Here is a 15,621-nt window from a genome sequence, read left to right as displayed (position 1 = left end):
CAACATCTGGTATACGGAGGCACTAACAGACAGTTTTTTGATGAATCACTGCACTTCACATTCAGGCATGTGAGTTGGAGAGTAAATGGAAGTGATGCAAAAAAAACTTACAGCATCTGCTATTCCCAGGTGCTAACAGATAGTTTGAGTTAATTATTCACTGCACTTCAAATTTGAACATGATAGCTTGAACATAAATTAAAGGGATGCAATACAATCTTACAGCACCTGCTATTCCCTGGTACTAAAATATTTCTATTTAATCTGTACACTGCACATACAAGCTTGTCAGTTGCAGATTAAAGTAAAGTGATGCAACAAAAACTTACAGCATCTGCTATTCCCAGGTGCTAACAGATAGTTTTTTAAATTAATCACTGCATTTCACATCCTAGCATGTCATCTTGACAGTAAATTAAAGTGATTCAAGAGAAGCTTACAGCATCTCGTAGTCCAAGGTGCTAACATATAGTTTTTTGATGAATCACTGCACTTCACATTCAGGCATGTGAGTTGGAGAGTAAATGAAAGTGATGCAAAAAAAATTTTCAGCATCTGCTATTCCCAGGTGCTAACAGATAGTTTGAGTTAATTATTCACTGCACTTCAAATTTGAACATGATAGCTTGAACATAAATTAAAGGGATGCAATACAATCTTACAGCACCTGCTATTCCCTGGTACTAAAATATTTCTATTTAATCTGTACACTTCACATACAAGCTTGTCAGTTGCAGATTAAAGTAAAGTGATGCAACAAAAACTTACAGCATCTGCTATTCCCAGGTGCTAACAGATAGTTTTTTTAATTAATCACTGCATTTCACATCCTAGCATGTCATCTTGACAGTAAATTAAAGTGATGCAAGAGAAGCTTACAGCATCTCGTAGTCCAAGGTGCTAACATATAGTTTTTTGATGAATCACTGCACTTCACATTCAGGCATGTGAGTTGGAGAGTAAATGAAAGTGATGCAAAAAAAACTTACAGCATCTGCTATTCCCAGGTGCTAACAGATAGTTTGAGTTAATTATTCACTGCACTTCAAATTTGAACATGATAGCTTGAACATAAATTAAAGGGATGCAATACAATCTTACAGCACCTGCTATTCCCTGGTACTAAAATATTTCTATTTAATCTGTACACTTCACATACAAGCTTGTCAGTTGCAGATTAAAGTAAAGTGATGCAACAAAAACTTACAGCATCTGCTATTCCCAGGTGCTAACAGATAGTTTTTTTAATTAATCACTGCATTTCACATCCTAGCATGTCATCTTGACAGTAAATTAAAGTGATGCAAGAGAAGCTTACAGCATCTCGTAGTCCAAGGTGCTAACATATAGTTTTTTGATGAATCACTGCACTTCACATTCAGGCATGTGAGTTGGAGAGTAAATGAAAGTGATGCAAAAAAAACTTACAGCATCTGCTATTCCCAGGTGCTAACAGATAGTTTGAGTTAATTATTCACTGCACTTCAAATTTGAACATGATAGCTTGAACATAAATTAAAGGGATGCAATACAATCTTACAGCACCTGCTATTCCCTGGTACTAAAATATTTCTATTTAATCTGTACACTTCACATACAAGCTTGTCAGTTGCAGATTAAAGTAAAGTGATGCAACAAAAACTTACAGCATCTGCTATTCCCAGGTGCTAACAGATAGTTTTTTTAATTAATCACTGCATTTCACATCTTAGCATTTCATCTTGACAGTAAATTAAAGTGATGCAAGAGAAGCTTACAGCATCTCGTAGTCCAAGGTGCTAACCGATAGTTTTTTGATGAATCACTGCACTTCACATTCAGGCATGTGAGTTGGAGAGTAAATGAAAGTGATGCAAAAAAAACTTACAGCATCGGCTATTCCCAGGTGCTAACAGATAGTTTTTTTTATTAATAATTGCACTTCATATTTGAGCATGTCAGCTTGAAAGTAAATTAAAATGATGCAAGAAAAGCTTACAGCACCTGGTATACATAGGTAGGGTCCCACCTCAGTACTATCCAGGCCCAAACTTGCTTAGCTTCCAAGGTCAGATGAGATTGGGCATTCTCAAGCTGGTATGGCCGTAAGCCTTAAACACTTACTCAAATTGCCTAATCATAGCAAATATGATCAAAGACCAATCTGACAATTTTTTTTATTAATCCCTGCAATTGACATTCTAGAATGTTATCTTGAATGTAAATTAAATGATGCAATAAAAGCTTACAACATCTGGTATACGGAGGCACTAACAGACAGTTTTTTGATGAATCACTGCACTTCACATTCAGGCATGTGAGTTGGAGAGTAAATGAAAGTGATGCAAAAAAAACTTACAGCATCTGCTATTCCCAGGTGCTAACAGATAGTTTGAGTTAATTATTCACTGCACTTCAAATTTGAACATGATAGCTTGAACATAAATTAAAGGGATGCAATACAATCTTACAGCACCTGCTATTCCCTGGTACTAAAATATTTCTATTTAATCTGTACACTGCACATACAAGCTTGTCAGTTGCAGATTAAAGTAAAGTGATGCAACAAAAACTTACAGCATCTGCTATTCCCAGGTGCTAACAGATAGTTTTTTTAATTAATCACTGCATTTCACATCCTAGCATGTCATCTTGACAGTAAATTAAAGTGATGCAAGAGAAGCTTACAGCATCTCGTAGTCCAAGGTGCTAACATATAGTTTTTTGATGAATCACTGCACTTCACATTCAGGCATGTGAGTTGGAGAGTAAATGAAAGTGATGCAAAAAAAATTTTCAGCATCTGCTATTCCCAGGTGCTAACAGATAGTTTGAGTTAATTATTCACTGCACTTCAAATTTGAACATGATAGCTTGAACATAAATTAAAGGGATGCAATACAATCTTACAGCACCTGCTATTCCCTGGTACTAAAATATTTCTATTTAATCTGTACACTTCACATACAAGCTTGTCAGTTGCAGATTAAAGTAAAGTGATGCAACAAAAACTTACAGCATCTGCTATTCCCAGGTGCTAACAGATAGTTTTTTTAATTAATCACTGCATTTCACATCCTAGCATGTCATCTTGACAGTAAATTAAAGTGATGCAAGAGAAGATTACAGCATCTCGTAGTCCAAGGTGCTAACATATAGTTTTTTGATAAATCACTGCACTTCACATTCAGGCATGTGAGTTGGAGAGTAAATGAAAGTGATGCAAAAAAAACTTATAGCATCGGCTATTCCCAGGTGCTAACAGATAGTTTTTTTTATTAATCATTGCACTTCACATTTGAGCATGTCAGCTTGAAAGTAAATTAAAATGATGCAAGAAAAGCTTACAGCACCTGGTATACATAGGTAGGGTCCCACCTCAGTACTATCCAGGCCCAAACTTGCTTAGCTTCCAAGGTCAGATGAGATTGGGCATTCTCAAGCTGGTATGGCCGTAAGCCTTAAACACTTACTCAAATTGCCTAATCATAGCAAATATGATCAAAGACCAATCTGACAATTTTTTTTATTAATCCCTGCAATTGACATTCTAGAATGTTATCTTGAATGTAAATTAAATGATTCAATAAAAGCTTACAACATCTGGTATACGGAGGCACTAACAGACAGTTTTTTGATGAATCACTGCACTTCACATTCAGGCATGTGAGTTGGAGAGTAAATGAAAGTGATGCAAAAAAAACTCACAGCATCGGCTATTCCCAGGTGCTAACAGATAGTTTTTTTTATTAATCACTGCACTTCACATTTGAGCATGTCAGCTTGAAAGTAAATTAAAGTGATGCAAGAAAAGCTTACAGCACCTGGTGTCCCTAGGTAGGGTCCCACCTCAGTACTATCCAGGACCAAACTTGCTTAGCTTCCAAGGTCAGATGAGATTGGGCGTTCTCAAGCTGGTGTGGCCGTAAGCCTTATACGCTTACTCAAATTGCCTAATCATAGCAAATATGATCAAAGACCAATCTGACAATTTTTTTTATTAATCCCTGCACTTGACATTCTAGAATGTTATCTTGAATGTAATTAAATGATGCAATAAAGGCTTACAATACGGAGCTGGTATACGGAGGCACTAATTATTCACTGCACTTCAAATTTGAACATGATAGCTTGAACATAAATTAAAGGGATGCAATACAATCTTACAGCACCTGCTATTCCCTGGTACTAAAATATTTCTATTTAATCTGTACACTTCACATACAAGCTTGTCAGTTGCAGATTAAAGTAAAGTGATGCAACAAAAACTTACAGCATCTGCTATTCCCAGGTGCTAACAGATAGTTTTTTTAATTAATCACTGCATTTCACATCCTAGCATGTCATCTTGACAGTAAATTAAAGTGATTCAAGAGAAGCTTACAGCATCTCGTAGTCCAAGGTGCTAACAGATAGTTTTTGATGAATCACTGCACTTCACATTCAGGCATGTGAGTTGGAGAGTAAATGAAAGTGATGCAAAAAAAACTTACAGCATCGGCTATTCCCAGGTGCTAACAGATAGTTTTTTTTATTAATCATTGCACTTCACATTTGAGCATGTCAGCTTGAAAGTAAATTAAAACGATGCAAGAAAAGCTTACAGCACCTGGTATACATAGGTAGGGTCCCACCTCAGTACTATCCAGGCCCAAACTTGCTTAGCTTCCAAGGTCAGATGAGATTGGGCATTCTCAAGCTGGTATGGCCGTAAGCCTTAAACATTTACTCAAATTGCCTAATCATAGCAAATATGATCAAAGACCAATCTGACAATTTTTTTTATTAATCCCTGCAATTGACATTCTAGAATGTTATCTTGAATGTAAATTAAATGATGCAATAAAAGCTTACAACATCTGGTATACGGAGGCACTAACAGACAGTTTTTTGATGAATCACTGCACTTCACATTCAGGCATGTGAGTTGGAGAGTAAATGGAAGTGATGCAAAAAAAACTTACAGCATCTGCTATTCCCAGGTGCTAACAGATAGTTTGAGTTAATTATTCACTGCACTTCAAATTTGAACATGATAGCTTGAACATAAATTAAAGGGATGCAATACAATCTTACAGCACCTGCTATTCCCTGGTACTAAAATATTTCTATTTAATCTGTACACTGCACATACAAGCTTGTCAGTTGCAGATTAAAGTAAAGTGATGCAACAAAAACTTACAGCATCTGCTATTCCCAGGTGCTAACAGATAGTTTTTTAAATTAATCACTGCATTTCACATCCTAGCATGTCATCTTGACAGTAAATTAAAGTGATTCAAGAGAAGCTTACAGCATCTCGTAGTCCAAGGTGCTAACATATAGTTTTTTGATGAATCACTGCACTTCACATTCAGGCATGTGAGTTGGAGAGTAAATGAAAGTGATGCAAAAAAAATTTTCAGCATCTGCTATTCCCAGGTGCTAACAGATAGTTTGAGTTAATTATTCACTGCACTTCAAATTTGAACATGATAGCTTGAACATAAATTAAAGGGATGCAATACAATCTTACAGCACCTGCTATTCCCTGGTACTAAAATATTTCTATTTAATCTGTACACTTCACATACAAGCTTGTCAGTTGCAGATTAAAGTAAAGTGATGCAACAAAAACTTACAGCATCTGCTATTCCCAGGTGCTAACAGATAGTTTTTTTAATTAATCACTGCATTTCACATCCTAGCATGTCATCTTGACAGTAAATTAAAGTGATGCAAGAGAAGCTTACAGCATCTCGTAGTCCAAGGTGCTAACATATAGTTTTTTGATGAATCACTGCACTTCACATTCAGGCATGTGAGTTGGAGAGTAAATGAAAGTGATGCAAAAAAAACTTACAGCATCTGCTATTCCCAGGTGCTAACAGATAGTTTGAGTTAATTATTCACTGCACTTCAAATTTGAACATGATAGCTTGAACATAAATTAAAGGGATGCAATACAATCTTACAGCACCTGCTATTCCCTGGTACTAAAATATTTCTATTTAATCTGTACACTTCACATACAAGCTTGTCAGTTGCAGATTAAAGTAAAGTGATGCAACAAAAACTTACAGCATCTGCTATTCCCAGGTGCTAACAGATAGTTTTTTTAATTAATCACTGCATTTCACATCCTAGCATGTCATCTTGACAGTAAATTAAAGTGATGCAAGAGAAGCTTACAGCATCTCGTAGTCCAAGGTGCTAACATATAGTTTTTTGATGAATCACTGCACTTCACATTCAGGCATGTGAGTTGGAGAGTAAATGAAAGTGATGCAAAAAAAACTTACAGCATCTGCTATTCCCAGGTGCTAACAGATAGTTTGAGTTAATTATTCACTGCACTTCAAATTTGAACATGATAGCTTGAACATAAATTAAAGGGATGCAATACAATCTTACAGCACCTGCTATTCCCTGGTACTAAAATATTTCTATTTAATCTGTACACTTCACATACAAGCTTGTCAGTTGCAGATTAAAGTAAAGTGATGCAACAAAAACTTACAGCATCTGCTATTCCCAGGTGCTAACAGATAGTTTTTTTAATTAATCACTGCATTTCACATCTTAGCATTTCATCTTGACAGTAAATTAAAGTGATGCAAGAGAAGCTTACAGCATCTCGTAGTCCAAGGTGCTAACCGATAGTTTTTTGATGAATCACTGCACTTCACATTCAGGCATGTGAGTTGGAGAGTAAATGAAAGCGATGCAAAAAAAACTTACAGCATCGGCTATTCCCAGGTGCTAACAGATAGTTTTTTTTATTAATAATTGCACTTCATATTTGAGCATGTCAGCTTGAAAGTAAATTAAAATGATGCAAGAAAAGCTTACAGCACCTGGTATACATAGGTAGGGTCCCACCTCAGTACTATCCAGGCCCAAACTTGCTTAGCTTCCAAGGTCAGATGAGATTGGGCATTCTCAAGCTGGTATGGCCGTAAGCCTTAAACACTTACTCAAATTGCCTAATCATAGCAAATATGATCAAAGACCAATCTGACAATTTTTTTTATTAATCCCTGCAATTGACATTCTAGAATGTTATCTTGAATGTAAATTAAATGATGCAATAAAAGCTTACAACATCTGGTATACGGAGGCACTAACAGACAGTTTTTTGATGAATCACTGCACTTCACATTCAGGCATGTGAGTTGGAGAGTAAATGAAAGTGATGCAAAAAAAACTTACAGCATCTGCTATTCCCAGGTGCTAACAGATAGTTTGAGTTAATTATTCACTGCACTTCAAATTTGAACATGATAGCTTGAACATAAATTAAAGGGATGCAATACAATCTTACAGCACCTGCTATTCCCTGGTACTAAAATATTTCTATTTAATCTGTACACTGCACATACAAGCTTGTCAGTTGCAGATTAAAGTAAAGTGATGCAACAAAAACTTACAGCATCTGCTATTCCCAGGTGCTAACAGATAGTTTTTTTAATTAATCACTGCATTTCACATCCTAGCATGTCATCTTGACAGTAAATTAAAGTGATGCAAGAGAAGCTTACAGCATCTCGTAGTCCAAGGTGCTAACATATAGTTTTTTGATGAATCACTGCACTTCACATTCAGGCATGTGAGTTGGAGAGTAAATGAAAGTGATGCAAAAAAAATTTTCAGCATCTGCTATTCCCAGGTGCTAACAGATAGTTTGAGTTAATTATTCACTGCACTTCAAATTTGAACATGATAGCTTGAACATAAATTAAAGGGATGCAATACAATCTTACAGCACCTGCTATTCCCTGGTACTAAAATATTTCTATTTAATCTGTACACTTCACATACAAGCTTGTCAGTTGCAGATTAAAGTAAAGTGATGCAACAAAAACTTACAGCATCTGCTATTCCCAGGTGCTAACAGATAGTTTTTTTAATTAATCACTGCATTTCACATCCTAGCATGTCATCTTGACAGTAAATTAAAGTGATGCAAGAGAAGATTACAGCATCTCGTAGTCCAAGGTGCTAACATATAGTTTTTTGATAAATCACTGCACTTCACATTCAGGCATGTGAGTTGGAGAGTAAATGAAAGTGATGCAAAAAAAACTTATAGCATCGGCTATTCCCAGGTGCTAACAGATAGTTTTTTTTATTAATCATTGCACTTCACATTTGAGCATGTCAGCTTGAAAGTAAATTAAAATGATGCAAGAAAAGCTTACAGCACCTGGTATACATAGGTAGGGTCCCACCTCAGTACTATCCAGGCCCAAACTTGCTTAGCTTCCAAGGTCAGATGAGATTGGGCATTCTCAAGCTGGTATGGCCGTAAGCCTTAAACACTTACTCAAATTGCCTAATCATAGCAAATATGATCAAAGACCAATCTGACAATTTTTTTTATTAATCCCTGCAATTGACATTCTAGAATGTTATCTTGAATGTAAATTAAATGATTCAATAAAAGCTTACAACATCTGGTATACGGAGGCACTAACAGACAGTTTTTTGATGAATCACTGCACTTCACATTCAGGCATGTGAGTTGGAGAGTAAATGAAAGTGATGCAAAAAAAACTCACAGCATCGGCTATTCCCAGGTGCTAACAGATAGTTTTTTTTATTAATCACTGCACTTCACATTTGAGCATGTCAGCTTGAAAGTAAATTAAAGTGATGCAAGAAAAGCTTACAGCACCTGGTGTCCCTAGGTAGGGTCCCACCTCAGTACTATCCAGGACCAAACTTGCTTAGCTTCCAAGGTCAGATGAGATTGGGCGTTCTCAAGCTGGTGTGGCCGTAAGCCTTATGCGCTTACTCAAATTTCCTAATCATAGCAAATATGATCAAAGACCAATCTGACAATTTTTTTTATTAATCCCTGCACTTGACATTCTAGAATGTTATCTTGAATGTAATTAAATGATGCAATAAAGGCTTACAATACGGAGCTGGTATACGGAGGCACTAATTATTCACTGCACTTCAAATTTGAACATGATAGCTTGAACATAAATTAAAGGGATGCAATACAATCTTACAGCACCTGCTATTCCCTGGTACTAAAATATTTCTATTTAATCTGTACACTTCACATACAAGCTTGTCAGTTGCAGATTAAAGTAAAGTGATGCAACAAAAACTTACAGCATCTGCTATTCCCAGGTGCTAACAGATAGTTTTTTTAATTAATCACTGCATTTCACATCCTAGCATGTCATCTTGACAGTAAATTAAAGTGATTCAAGAGAAGCTTACAGCATCTCGTAGTCCAAGGTGCTAACAGATAGTTTTTGATGAATCACTGCACTTCACATTCAGGCATGTGAGTTGGAGAGTAAATGAAAGTGATGCAAAAAAAACTTACAGCATCGGCTATTCCCAGGTGCTAACAGATAGTTTTTTTTATTAATCATTGCACTTCACATTTGAGCATGTCAGCTTGAAAGTAAATTAAAGTGATGCAAGAAAAGCTTACAGCACCTGGTATACATAGGTAGGGTCCCACCTCAGTACTATCCAGGCCCAAACTTGCTTAGCTTCCAAGGTCAGAGGAGATTGGGCATTCTCAAGCTGGTATGGCTGTAAGCCTTAAACACTTACTCAAATTGCCTAATCATAGCAAATATGATCAAAGACCAATCTGACAATTTTTTTTATTAATCCCTGCAATTGACATTCTAGAATGTTATCTTGAATGTAAATTAAATGATGCAATAAAAGCTTACAACATCTGGTATACGGAGGCACTAACAGACAGTTTTTTGATGAATCACTGCACTTCACATTCAGGCATGTGAGTTGGAGAGTAAATGAAAGTGATGCAAAAAAAACTTAGAGCATCGGCTATTCCCAGGTGCTAACAGATAGTTTTTTTTATTAATCACTGCACTTCACATTTGATCATGTCAGCTTGAAAGTAAATTAAAGTGATGCAAGAAAAGCTTACAGCACCTGGTATTCCTAGGTAGGGTCCCACCTCACTACTATCCAGGCCCAAACTTGCTTAGCTTCCAAGGTCAGATGAGATTGGGCGTTCTCAAGCTGGTGTGGCCGTAAGCCTTATACGCTTACTCAAATTGCCTAATCATAGCAAATATGATCAAAGACCAATCTGACAATTTTTTTTATTAATCCCTGCACTTGACATTCTAGAATGTTATCTTGAATGTAATTAAATGATGCAATAAAAGCTTACAATACGGAGCTGGTATACGGAGGCACTAATTATTCACTGCACTTCAAATTTGAACATGATAGCTTGAACATAAATTAAAGGGATGCAATACAATCTTACAGCACCTGCTATTCCCTGGTACTAAAATATTTCTATTTAATCTGTACACTTCACATACAAGCTTGTCAGTTGCAGATTAAAGTAAAGTGATGCAACAAAAACTTACAGCATCTGCTATTCCCAGGTGCTAACAGATAGTTTTTTTAATTAATCACTGCATTTCACATCCTAGCATGTCATCTTGACAGTAAATTAAATTGATGCAAGAGAAGCTTACAGCATCTCGTAGTCCAAGGTGCTAACATATAGTTTTTTGATGAATCACTGCACTTCACATTCAGGCATGTGAGTTGGAGAGTAAATGAAAGTGATGCAAAAAAAACTTACAGCATCTGCTATTCCCAGGTGCTAACAGATAGTTTGAGTTAATTATTCACTGCACTTCAAATTTGAACATGATAGCTTGAACATAAATTAAAGGGATGCAATACAATCTTACAGCACCTGCTATTCCCTGGTACTAAAATATTTCTATTTAATCTGTACACTTCACATACAAGCTTGTCAGTTGCAGATTAAAGTAAAGTGATGCAACAAAAACTTACAGCATCTGCTATTCCCAGGTGCTAACAGATAGTTTTTTTAATTAATCACTGCATTTCACATCTTAGCATGTCATCTTGACAGTAAATTAAAGTGATGCAAGAGAAGCTTACAGCATCTCGTAGTCCAAGGTGCTAACAGACAGTTTTTTGATGATTTACTGCACTTCACATTTAGGCATGTGAGTTGGAGAGTAAATGAAAGTGATGCAAAAAAAACTTACAGCATCTGCTATTCCCAGGTGCTAACAGACAGTTTTTTTTATTAATCATTGCACATCACATTTGAGCATGTCAGCTTGAAAGTAAATTAAAGTGATGCAAGAAAAGCTTACAGCACCTTGTATACATAGGTAGGGTCCCACCTCAGTACTATCCAGGCCCAAACTTACTTAGCTTCCAAGGTCAGAGGAGATTGGGCATTCTCAAGCTGGTGTGGCCGTAAGCCTTAAACACTTACTCAATTTGCCTAATCATAGCAAATATGATCAAAGACCAATCTGACAATTTTTTTAATTAATCCCTGCAATTGACATTCTAGAATGTTATCTTGAATGTAAATTAAATGATGCAATAAAAGCTTACAACATCTGGTATACGGAGGCACTAACAGACAGTTTTTTGATGAATCACTGCACTTCACATTCAGGCAAGTGAGTTGGAGAGTAAATGAAAGTGATGCAAAAAAAACTTACAGCATCGGCTATTCCCAGGTGCTAACCGATAGTTTTTTTTATTAATCACTGCACTTCACATTTGAGCATGTCAGCTTGAAAGTAAATTAAAATGATGCAAGAAAAGCTTAAAGCACCTGGTATTCCTAGGTAGGGTCCCACCTCAGTACTATCCAGGTCCAAACTTGCTTAGCTTCCAAGGTCAGATGAGATTGGGCGTTCTCAAGCTGGTGTGGCTGTAAGCCTTATACGCTTACTCAAATTGCCTAATCATAGCAAATATGATCAAAGACCAATCTGACAATTTTTTTTATTAATCCCTGCACTTGACATTCTAGAATGTTATCTTGAATGTAATTAAATGATGCAATAAAAGCTTACAATACGGAGCTGGTATACGGAGGCACTAATTATTCACTGCACTTCAAATTTGAACATGATAGCTTGAACATAAATTAAAGGGATGCAATACAATCTTACAGCACCTGCTATTCCCTGGTACTAAAATATTTCTATTTAATCTGTACACTTCACATACAAGCTTGTCAGTTGCAGATTAAAGTAAAGTGATGCAACAAAAACTTACAGCATCTGCTATTCCCAGGTGCTAACAGATAGTTTTTTTAATTAATCACTGCATTTCACATCCTAGCATGTCATCTTGACAGTAAATTAAAGTGATGCAAGAGAAGCTTACAGCATCTCGTAGTCCAAGGTGCTAACATATAGTTTTTTGATGAATCACTGCACTTCACATTCAGGCATGTGAGTTGGAGAGTAAATGAAAGTGATGCAAAAAAAACTTACAGCATCTGCTATTCCCAGGTGCTAACAGATAGTTTTTTTAATTAATCACTGCATTTCACATCCTAGCATGTCATCTTGACAGTAAATTAAAGTGATGCAAGAAAAGCTTACAGCACCTGGTATTCCTAGGTAGGGTCCCACCTCAGTACTATCCAGGCCCAAACTTGCTTAGCTTCCAAGGTCAGATGAGATTGGGCATTCTCAAGCTGGTATGGCCGTAAGCCTTAAACACTTACTCAAATTGCCTAATCATAGCAAATATGATCAAAGACCAATCTGACAATTTTTTTTATTAATCCCTGCAATTGACATTCTAGAATGTTATCTTGAATGTAAATTAAATGATGCAATAAAAGCTTACAACATCTGGTATACGGAGGCACTAACAGACAGTTTTTTGATGAATCACTGCACTTCACATTCAGGCATGTGAGTTGGAGAGTAAATGAAAGTGATGCAAAAAAAACTTACAGCATCTGCTATTCCCAGGTGCTAACAGATAGTTTGAGTTAATTATTCACTGCACTTCAAATTTGAACATGATAGCTTGAACATAAATTAAAGGGATGCAATGCAGTCTTACAGCACCTGCTATTCCCTGGTACTAAAATATTTCTATTTAATCTGTACACTTCACATACAAGCTTGTCAGTTGCAGATTAAAGTAAAGTGATGCAACAAAAACTTACAGCATCTGCTATTCCCAGGTGCTAACAGATAGTTTTTTTAATTAATCACTGCATTTCACATCTTAGCATGTCATCTTGACAGTAAATTAAAGTGATGCAAGAGAAGCTTACAGCATCTCGTAGTCCAAGGTGCTAACAGATAGTTTTTTGATGAATCACTGCACTTCACATTCATGCATGTGAGTTGGAGAGTAAATGAAAGTGATGCAAAAAAAACTTACAGCATCGGGTATTCCCAGGTGCTAACAGATAGTTTTTTTTATTAATCACTGCACTTCACATTTGAGCATGTCAGCTTGAAAGTAAATTAAAGTGATGCAAGAAAAGCTTACAGCACCTGGTATTCCTAGGTAGGGTCCCACCTCAGTACTATACAGGCCCAAACTTGCTTAGCTTCCAAGGTCAGATGAGATTGGGCGTTCTCAAGCTGGTGTGGCCGTAAGCCTTATACTCTTACTCAAATTGCCTAATCATAGCAAATATCATCAAAGACCAATCTGACAATTTTTTTTATTAATCCCTGCACTTGACATTCTAGAATGTTATCTTGAATGTAATTAAATGATGCAATAAAAGCTTACAATACGGAGCTGGTATACGGAGGCACTAATTATTCACTGCACTTCAAATTTGAACATGATAGCTTGAACATAAATTAAAGGGATGCAATACAATCTTACAGCACCTGCTATTCCCTGGTACTAAAATATTTCTATTTAATCTGTACACTTCACATACAAGCTGGTCAGTTGCAGATTAAAGTAAAGTGATGCAACAAAAACTTACAGCATCTGCTATTCCCAGGTGCTAACAGATAGTTTTTTTAATTAATCACTGCATTTCACATCCTAGCATGTCATCTTGACAGTAAATTAAAGTGATGCAAGAAAAGCTTACAGCACCTGGTATTCCTAGGTAGGGTCCCACCTCAGTACTATCCAGGCCCAAACTTGCTTAGCTTCCAAGGTCAGATGAGATTGGGCATTCTCAAGCTGGTATGGCCGTAAGCCTTAAACACTTACTCAAATTGCCTAATCATAGCAAATATGATCAAAGACCAATGTGACAATTTTTTTTATTAATCCCTGCAATTGACATTCTAGAATGTTATCTTGAATGTAAATTAAATGATGCAATAAAAGCTTACAACATCTGGTATACGGAGGCACTAACAGACAGTTTTTTGATGAATCACTGCACTTCACATTCAGGCATGTGAGTTGGAGAGTAAATGAAAGTGATGCAAAAAAAACTTACAGCATCTGCTATTCCCAGGTGCTAACAGCTAGTTTGAGTTAATTATTCACTGCACTTCAAATTTGAACATGATAGCTTGAACATAAATTAAAGGGATGCAATGCAATCTTACAGCACCTGCTATTCCCTGGTACTAAAATATTTCTATTTAATCTGTACACTTCACATACAAGCTTGTCAGTTGCAGATTAAAGTAAAGTGATGCAACAAAAACTTACAGCATCTGCTATTCCCAGGTGCTAACAGATAGTTTTTTTAATTAATCACTGCATTTCACATCTTAGCATGTCATCTTGACAGTAAATTAAAGTGATGCAAGAGAAGCTTACAGCATCTCGTAGTCCAAGGTGCTAACAGATAGTTTTTTGATGAATCACTGCACTTCACATTCAGGCATGTGAGTTGGAGAGTAAATGAAAGTGATGCAAAAAAAACTTACAGCATCGGCTATTCCCAGGTGCTAACAGATAGTTTTTTTTATTAATCACTGCACTTCACATTTGAGCATGTCAGCTTGAAAGTAAATTAAAGTGATGCAAGAAAAGCTTACAGCACCTGGTATTCCTAGGTAGGGTCCCACCTCAGTACTATACAGGCCCAAACTTGCTTAGCTTCCAAGGTCAGATGAGATTGGGCGTTCTCAAGCTGGTGTGGCCGTAAGCCTTATACTCTTACTCAACTTGCCTAATCATAGCAAATATGATCAAAGACCAATCTGACAATTTTTTTTATTAATCCCTGCAATTGACATTCTAGAATGTTATCTTGAATGTAAATTAAATGATGCAATAAAAGCTTACAACATCTGGTATACGGAGGCACTAACAGACAGTTTTTTGATGAATCACTGCACTTCACATTCAGGCATGTGAGTTGGAGAGTAAATGAAAGTGATGCAAAAAAAACTTAGAGCATCGGCTATTCCCAGGTGCTAACAGATAGTTTTTTTTATTAATCACTGCACTTCACATTTGAGCATGTCAGCTTGAAAGTAAATTAAAGTGATGCAAGAAAAGCTTACAGCACCTGGTATTCCTAGGTAGGGTCCCACCTCAGTACTATCCAGGCCCAAACTTGCTTAGCTTCCAAGGTCAGATGAGATTGGGCGTTCTCAAGCTGGTGTGGCCGTAAGCCTTATACGCTTACTCAAATTGCCTAATCATAGCAAATATGATCAAAGACCAATCTGACAATTTTTTTTATTAATCCCTGCACTTGACATTCTAGAATGTTATCTTGAATGTAATTAAATGATGCAATAAAAGCTTACAATACGGAGCTGGTATACGGAGGCACTAATTATTCACTGCACTTCAAATTTGAACATGATAGCTTGAACATAAATTAAAGGGATGCAATACAATCTTACAGCACCTGCTATTCCCTGGTACTAAAATATTTCTATTTAATCTGTACAC

The 15,621-nt window shown here is 36.4% G+C and overlaps 3 non-coding genes and 13 pseudogenes across 3 annotated transcripts; all 16 read right to left on the bottom strand.

Moving 5' to 3' along the window:
- Positions 1-1,971: 1,971 nt before the first annotated feature.
- Positions 1,972-2,090, bottom strand: LOC145649466 (5S ribosomal RNA; annotated as a pseudogene).
- A 1,230-nt stretch (positions 2,091-3,320) lies between these two features.
- LOC145649465 (5S ribosomal RNA) lies at positions 3,321-3,439 on the bottom strand (annotated as a pseudogene).
- A 352-nt stretch (positions 3,440-3,791) lies between these two features.
- LOC145650341 (5S ribosomal RNA) lies at positions 3,792-3,910 on the bottom strand (annotated as a pseudogene).
- Positions 3,911-4,576: 666 nt separating this feature from the next.
- Positions 4,577-4,695, bottom strand: LOC145649464 (5S ribosomal RNA; annotated as a pseudogene).
- A 2,108-nt stretch (positions 4,696-6,803) lies between these two features.
- On the bottom strand, positions 6,804-6,922 carry LOC145649463 (5S ribosomal RNA; annotated as a pseudogene).
- Positions 6,923-8,152: 1,230 nt separating this feature from the next.
- Positions 8,153-8,271, bottom strand: LOC145649462 (5S ribosomal RNA; annotated as a pseudogene).
- Positions 8,272-8,623: 352 nt separating this feature from the next.
- Positions 8,624-8,742, bottom strand: LOC145650340 (5S ribosomal RNA; annotated as a pseudogene).
- Positions 8,743-9,408: 666 nt separating this feature from the next.
- Positions 9,409-9,527, bottom strand: LOC145650577 (5S ribosomal RNA; annotated as a pseudogene).
- Positions 9,528-9,879: 352 nt separating this feature from the next.
- LOC145648017 (5S ribosomal RNA) lies at positions 9,880-9,998 on the bottom strand (annotated as a pseudogene).
- A 1,106-nt stretch (positions 9,999-11,104) lies between these two features.
- On the bottom strand, positions 11,105-11,223 carry LOC145645845 (5S ribosomal RNA; annotated as a pseudogene).
- Positions 11,224-11,575: 352 nt separating this feature from the next.
- Positions 11,576-11,694, bottom strand: LOC145650076 (5S ribosomal RNA; annotated as a pseudogene).
- A 667-nt stretch (positions 11,695-12,361) lies between these two features.
- Positions 12,362-12,480, bottom strand: LOC145646981 (5S ribosomal RNA). The gene has a single exon (XR_014116253.1). It is a non-coding gene; the product is annotated as a 5S ribosomal RNA (ribosomal RNA).
- A 791-nt stretch (positions 12,481-13,271) lies between these two features.
- On the bottom strand, positions 13,272-13,390 carry LOC145647604 (5S ribosomal RNA; annotated as a pseudogene).
- Positions 13,391-13,836: 446 nt separating this feature from the next.
- LOC145646969 (5S ribosomal RNA) lies at positions 13,837-13,955 on the bottom strand. The gene has a single exon (XR_014116252.1). It is a non-coding gene; the product is annotated as a 5S ribosomal RNA (ribosomal RNA).
- Positions 13,956-14,746: 791 nt separating this feature from the next.
- On the bottom strand, positions 14,747-14,865 carry LOC145647603 (5S ribosomal RNA; annotated as a pseudogene).
- Positions 14,866-15,217: 352 nt separating this feature from the next.
- Positions 15,218-15,336, bottom strand: LOC145649871 (5S ribosomal RNA). The gene has a single exon (XR_014116633.1). It is a non-coding gene; the product is annotated as a 5S ribosomal RNA (ribosomal RNA).
- Positions 15,337-15,621: the final 285 nt, after the last annotated feature.

The sequence above is a fragment of the Electrophorus electricus genome, chromosome 13 (assembly GCF_041902795.1).
Source record: "Electrophorus electricus isolate QZ-2024a chromosome 13, ASM4190279v1, whole genome shotgun sequence".
NCBI lineage: Eukaryota > Metazoa > Chordata > Actinopteri > Gymnotiformes > Gymnotidae > Electrophorus > Electrophorus electricus.
The sequence above is the reverse complement of the archived record's forward strand: the minus strand, read 5'-3'. Positions and strand labels throughout refer to the sequence as shown.